General features: G+C 38.9%; 1 non-coding gene across 1 annotated transcript; it reads left to right on the top strand.

The window, feature by feature from the left end:
• Positions 1–247: 247 nt before the first annotated feature.
• Positions 248–351, top strand: LOC120881230. Its single transcript, XR_005725259.1, has one exon. It is a non-coding gene; the product is annotated as a U6 spliceosomal RNA (small nuclear RNA).
• The last annotated feature ends 6148 nt before the right edge of the window (positions 352–6499 follow it).

Raw genomic sequence — 6499 nt, 5'->3', positions numbered from 1 at the left:
AGGCCACCAATCATATCAGGTTAGGGACATACTCTTCTGATTTCATTTATCCTTAGTTACCTCCTAAAAGCCGTATCTCTAAATATAGTCATATTAGGGATTAGGGTTTCAACATAGGAATATTTGAGGCATGCAGTTTAGTCAATAGCAAACTGAATAAACAAATTAACAAATTTGCAATGCAGGAGTAAAATTTCTTCAGATATAGATCAAATGCTGAAGCATTAATCATTAAAAAGCATTGACAGCGCTCGCTTCGGCAGCACATATACTAAAATTGGAACGATACAGAGATTAGCATGGCCCCTGTGTAAGGATGACATGCAAATTCGTGAAGCATTCCATATTTTTTGGAACAAAATAGAAAGCCCAGAGATAAATCCACACACATATGGACACCTTATCTTTGACAAAGAAGGCAAGAATATACAATGGAGTAAAGACAATCTCTTTAACAAGTGGTACTGGGAAAACTGGTCAACCACTTGTAAAAGAATGAAACTAGATCACTTTCTAACACCACACACAAAAATAAACTCAACATGGATTAAAGATCTAAATGTAAGACCAGAAACTGTAAAACTCCTAGAGGTGAACATAGGCAAAACACTCTCCAACATAAATCATAGCAGGATCCTCTATGATCCACCTCCCAGAATTCTGGAAATAAAAGCAAAAATAAATGCATGGGATCTAATTAAAATTAAAAGCTTCTGCAAAACAAAGGAAACTATAAGCAAGGTGAAAAGACAGCCTTCTGAATGGGAGAAAATAATAGCAAATAAAGCAACTGACAAACAACTAATCTCAAAAATATACAAGCAACTTATGCTGCTCAATTCCAGAAAAATAAACGACCCAATCAAAAAATGGGCCAAAGAACTAAATAGGCATTTCTCCAAAGAAGACATAGGGATGGCTAACAAACACATAAAAAGATGCTCAACATCACTCATTATTAGAGAAATGCAAATCAAAACCACAATGAGGTACCACTTCACACCAGTCAGAATGTCTGTGATCCAAAAGTCTGCAAGCAATAAATGCTGGAGAGGGTGTGGAGAGAAGGGAACCCTCCTACACTGTTGGTGGGAATGCAAACTAGTGCAGCCACTATGGAGAACAGTGTGGAGATTCCTTAAAAAATTGCAAATAGAACTGCCTTATGACACAGCAATCCCACTGGTGAGCATACACACAGAGGAAACCAGAATTGAAAGAGACACATGTACCCCAATGTTCATCGCAGCACTGTTTATAATAGCCAGGACATGGAAACAACCTAGATGTCCATCAGCAGATGAATGGATAAGAAAGTGGTGGTACATATACACAATGGAGTATTACTCAGCCATTAAAAAGAATACATTTGAATCAGTTCTAATGAGATGTATGAAACTGGAGCTGATTATACAGAGTGAAGTAAGCCAGAAAGAAAAACACCAATACAGTATACTAACACATATATATGGAATTCAGAAAGATGGCAATGATGACCCTGTATGTGAGACAGCAAAAGAGACACAGATGTGTAGAGCAGACTTTTGGACTCTGAGGGAGAGGGAGAGGGTGGGATGATTTGGGAGAATGGCATTGAAACATGTATACTATCATATAAGAAATGAATCGCCAGTCTAGTCCAATGCAAGATACAGGATGCTTGGGGCTGGTGCAGGGGGATGACCCAGAGAGATGTTATGGGGAGGGAGGTGGGAGGGGGGTTCATGTTTGGGAATGCATGTACACCTGTGATGGATTCATGTCAATGTATGGCAAAACCAATACAGTATTGTAAAGTAAAATAAAGTAAAAACAAAATTTTAATTAAAAAATAAAAAATAAAAAGCATTGACAATATCAGGGTAATAAAGAATAAGCGTCAAAGTTGGTGAATCAAGATAAATTGGATGTGGTCAAAAAGGAGATTTGTTGTTATTCAGTTGTTCATTTGTGTCCGACTCAAAAAGGAGATAGCAAGAGTAAACATCACTATTTTAGGCATGTCACTCAGACATTTTAGGAATCAGTGAACTGAAATGGACAGGAATGGGTGAAGTTAAATCAGATGACCATTATATCTACTACTATGGGCAAGAATCCCTTAGAAGAAATGGAGTAGCCCTCATAGTCAACAAAAGAGTCAAAAATGCAGTACTTAGGTGCAACTCACAAACAACAAAATGATTTCAGTTTATTTCTAAGGCAAACCATTCAACATCACAGTAATCCAAGTCTATGCCAATTCCCAACCACTAATGCCAAAGAAGCTGAAGTTGGACAGTTCTATGAAGATCTACAAGACCTTCTAGAACTAACACCAAAAAAAGATGTACTTTTCACCATAGGGGATTGGAATGCAAAAGTAGGAAGTCAAGAGATACTTGGAGTATCTGTTGCCCCATAAACTCAAGGCAAGTTTGGCCTTGAAATACAAAATGAAGCAGGGCAAAAGCTAAAAGAGTTTTGTCAAGAGAACACACTGGACATAGCAAACACTCTCTTCCAACAATGCAAGAGATGACTCTACACATGGACATCACCAGATGGTCAATACTGAAACCAGACTGATTACATTCTTTGCAGCCAGTGATGGAGAAGCTCTATATAGTCAGAAAAACAAGACCTGGAGATTACTGTGGCTCAGATCATGAGCTCTTATTGCAAAATTAAACTTAAATGGAAGCAAGTAGAGAAAACCACTAGGCCATTCAAAGTGAAAGTGCAGTCACTCAGTCGTGTCCGACTCTCTGCGACCCCATGGACTGTAGCCTACCACACTCCTCCATCCATGGGATTTTCCAGGCAAGAATACTGGAGTAGGTTGCCATTTCCTTCTCCAGAGGAACTTCCCAACCCAGGGATCGAACCCGGGTCTCCCACATTGTAGGCAGATGCTTTCCTGTTATGCCCTAAATCAAATCCCTTATGATTATACAGTGGAAGTGATAAATAGATTCAAGACATTAGATCTGATAGACAGAATGCCTGAAGTAGTATGGCTAAAGAACTATTCATAACATTGTACAGGAGGCTTGGCCAAAACCATCTCAAAGGAAAAGAAATGCAAGACAAAATGGTTTTCTGAAGAGGACTTACAAATAGCTGAGAAAAGAAGAGAACGGGAAAGATATACACAACTGAATGCAGAGTTCAAAGAATAGCAAGGAAAGATAAGAAAGACTTCTTAAGTGAACAATACAAAAAATAGAGGAAAAAAATCTATGGGAAAGATTAGAGATCTCTTCAAGAAAATTAGAGATACCAAGGGAAGATTTCATGCAAAAATGGGCACAATAAAGACAGAAACTGCAAGGCCCTAACAGAAGCAAAAAAGATTAAGAAGAGGTGGCAAGAATACACAGAACTGTACAAAAAAGGTCTTAATGACCCAGGTAACCACCGTGGTGTGATCACTCACCTAGAGCCAGACATCCTGGAATGTGAAATTAAGTGGGCCTTAGGAATCATTACTATGAACAATGCTAGTGGAGGTAATGGAATTCCAACTAAGCTATTCACAATACTAAAAGATGATGTTATTAAAGTACTGTACTCAATATGCCAACAAATTTGGAAAACTCAGCAGTGGCCACAGGACTAGAAAAGGTTGGTTTTCATTCCAATCCCAAAGAAAGACAATGCCAATGAATGTTCAAACTACTATATCATTGCACTCATTTCATATGCTAGCAAGATTATGCTCAAAATCCTTCAAACTATGCTTCAACAGTACACGAACCAAGAACTCCCATATGTACAAGATGGATTTAGAAAAGGCAGAGAAACCAGAGATCAAATTGCCAACATCTGTTGGATCATAGAAAAAGCAAGAGAATTCCAGAAAAACATCTACTTCTGCTTCACTGAGTATGCTAAAGCTTTTGACTGTGTGAATTACATCAAACTATGGAGAACTGTTAAAGTGATGGGATACCAGACTGCCTTACTTCCTCCTGAGAAACTTGTATGCCAGTTAAGAAGCAACAGTTAGAACCAGACGTGGAATAACAGACTGGTTCCAAATTGGGAAAGGAATATGTCAAGGCTGTATATTGTCACCCTGTTTATTTAACTTATATGCAGAGTACATTAAGCAAAATGCCAGGCTGGATGAAGCACAAGCTGGAATCAAGATTGCTGGGAGAAATATCAGCAATCCCAGATATACAGATGATACCATCCTAAGGGCTGAAAGTAAAGAGAAACTAGAGAGCCTCTGGATGAAAGTGAATGAGCAGAGTGAAAAAACTGGCTTAAAACCCAACATTCAAAAAACTAAGATCATGGCATCCAGTCCCATCACTTTATGGCAAACAGATGAGGAAAAAATGAAAACAGCGACAGATTTCATTTTCTTGGACTCCAAAATCACTGCAGACAGTGACTGCAGCCATGAAATTAAAAGACTTTTGCTCCTTGGAAGAAAAGCTATGAAAAACTTGGACAACATATTAAAAAGCAGAGACATCACTTTGCTGACAAAGGTGCATATAGTCGAAGCTATGGTTTTTCCCATAGTCGTGGATGGATGTGAGAGTTGGACCATAAAGATGGCTGAGTGGCAAAGAATTGATGCTTTCAAACTGTGCTGTTGGAGAAAACTGTTGAGAGTCCCTTGAATTGCAAAGAGATCAAATCAGTCAATCCTAAAGAAAATCAACTCTGAATATTCATTGGAAGGACTGGTGCTGAAGCTGAAGTTCCAATACTTTGGCCTCCTGATGTGAAGAGCTGACTCATTGGAAAAGACCCTGATGCTCAGAAAGATTGAAGGCAGGAGGAGAAGGGGTGACAGGATGAGATGGTTGGATGGCATCATGACTCAATGGATAAGAGTTTCAGCAAGCTCCAGGACATAGTGAAGGACAGGAAAGCCTGGCATGGTACAGTCCATGGGGTCACAACGAGTCAGACATGACTTAGTGACTGAACAATGAGCAACAGCAAAGTTGGAACCATAAGGCCCTTTTGTAATTAACATTTGTTTTGTTTTGGTTTGCTTTCCTTTTTATGATGGAGTACAAAAAGAGGAGGATGGAGAGTAGAAAAGAAGAGCATCTTTAAGAATGTCTGATGGAAGCTTTGGCATGAGCAGCATAGTCAGACATGATGCCATGCACCTGCTCAGCTCTGTGCCCAGAGAAGATGCTGAAAAAGGCTGGCCCATCATAACACCAGGCTGTCTCCCATCCCTAGAATCATTTCACTTCCCAGCAGTCCCCAATTCCAGAGAATCAGCTTTCAATCGATGTTATAGGCAGAAGAGCCAAGTCTACAAGTATAGTAAAAATATTATGAGGCCCTTCCATTGGCAAAATGCAAATATAAAAATGTAACAACATACCCTTCATCTACTAATTTTATAATTCTTTTGAGACAAGCTGTAAAATTTTTTCGCCTGGTTTTATTTCACTTTCTTTATATACACACATAATGTTTCTCATTGTATTCTTTATGTTTACAGATAGTCTCTTTGCTCCATTACTTCCCTAAATCAGATGGAAATCACTTGCAGTGTTTCCAGGACTAAACAGGAGTAAAAACAGGGAAAACTGGCAAATTGGACACAAGGGACAGCCCTAAAGCAGGCTGTTTTTACATGGCAACTGGCTCTCTCCTTCAGTCCTGGTTGACTTGATTGATCTTAATTGATCTGATTAGACTCTACAATGACCAGTCTGTTGATTAATGTGCTGTCCACTTATACAGCACTTTAACTTTCAGAGGATTGCAATATTCATAACCTAATTTGATTCAGAAAGTAAGTTGAATCATTAAGTGGGCAAGAATTTTAGCCTCATTTTGTAGATAACTGTGGTCCTGAGGTTCTAGATATTTGGTGTCTAAACCTCCCAGCTTAATTGATCATTTTGGCTTGGGCTGCCTGGATTCAGCCTGATGGTGGCCGAAATAATATGATTGATCAAATCCCCACCACTTCATGGCAAATAGATGGGGAAACAATGGAAACAGTGACAGACTTTATTTTCTTTTGCTCCAAAAACACAGCAGATGGTGACCATGGAATTAAAAGACATTTGCTCCTTGGAAGAAAAACTATGAGAAACCTAGTTCAGTTCATTTCAGTCACTCAGTCATGTCCAACTCTTTGTGACCCCATGGACTGCCGCATTCCAGGCTTCCCTGTCCATCACTAACTCCCGAAGCTTGCTCAAACTCATATCCATCAAGTTGTTGATGCCATCCAACCATCTCATCCTCTTTCTAGTATGCCAAGTTTTCTCTGAGAGGCAAATAAATCTGGGGAAATTCAGAGATGTTTTTTCTCTAGGTCAGTCTCCATAAAGATCATATTGTATCTATGATACTCACCCAAAAACTAAAGACATCACACAGATGGAATGGCAATTCATCATTACCTTCAATTCTTTATTTGACTCTCAAATTTTCTCCCTTTATGTTACTCTATTCATTCTTTAAACCCAAGTTTAAAGCATAAAATGTAAATTTTACAGAGAAATTCAGCATGAACTCCAAG

Source organism: Oryx dammah, unplaced genomic scaffold, assembly GCF_014754425.2.
Source record: "Oryx dammah isolate SB20612 unplaced genomic scaffold, SCBI_Odam_1.1 HiC_scaffold_22, whole genome shotgun sequence".
NCBI lineage: Eukaryota > Metazoa > Chordata > Mammalia > Artiodactyla > Bovidae > Oryx > Oryx dammah.
The sequence above is the reverse complement of the archived record's forward strand: the minus strand, read 5'-3'. Positions and strand labels throughout refer to the sequence as shown.